Here is a 541-nt window from a genome sequence, read left to right on the forward strand (position 1 = left end):
GGCAGCGACGACGGACGCCGAGACAGGCACGTGACACCGCGGACACCCAGTCTATCTTAGAGTAACGCGAGTCGAGGCAGACGTCGTCGCGGTAGCGACGACGGACGCCGAGACGAGCACGTGACAGCACTGCCACCCTGTCTATCTTAAGGTGACGCGAGTCGAGGCGGACGTCGTCACGGTAGCGACGACGGACGCCGAAAAGAGCACGTGACACCATTGCAACCCTGTCTATCTTAGGGTAATGCGAGTCAATGCGGACGTCGTCGCGGTAGCGATGACGGACGCCGAGACGAGCACGTGACAGCACTGCCACCCTGTCTTAGCGTAACGCGAGTCGAGGCAGACGTCGCCACGGTAGCGACGACGGATGGCGAGACGAGCACGTGACACCACTGCCACCCTGTCTTAGCGTAACACGAGTCGACGCGGACGTCGTCGCGGTAGCGACGACGGACACAGAGACGAGCACGTGACACCACTGCCACCCTGTCTTAGCGTAACACGAGTCGAGGCGGACATCGTCGCGGTAGCGACGACG

The sequence above is a fragment of the Triticum aestivum genome, chromosome 5D (genome assembly GCF_018294505.1).
Source record: "Triticum aestivum cultivar Chinese Spring chromosome 5D, IWGSC CS RefSeq v2.1, whole genome shotgun sequence".
NCBI lineage: Eukaryota > Viridiplantae > Streptophyta > Magnoliopsida > Poales > Poaceae > Triticum > Triticum aestivum.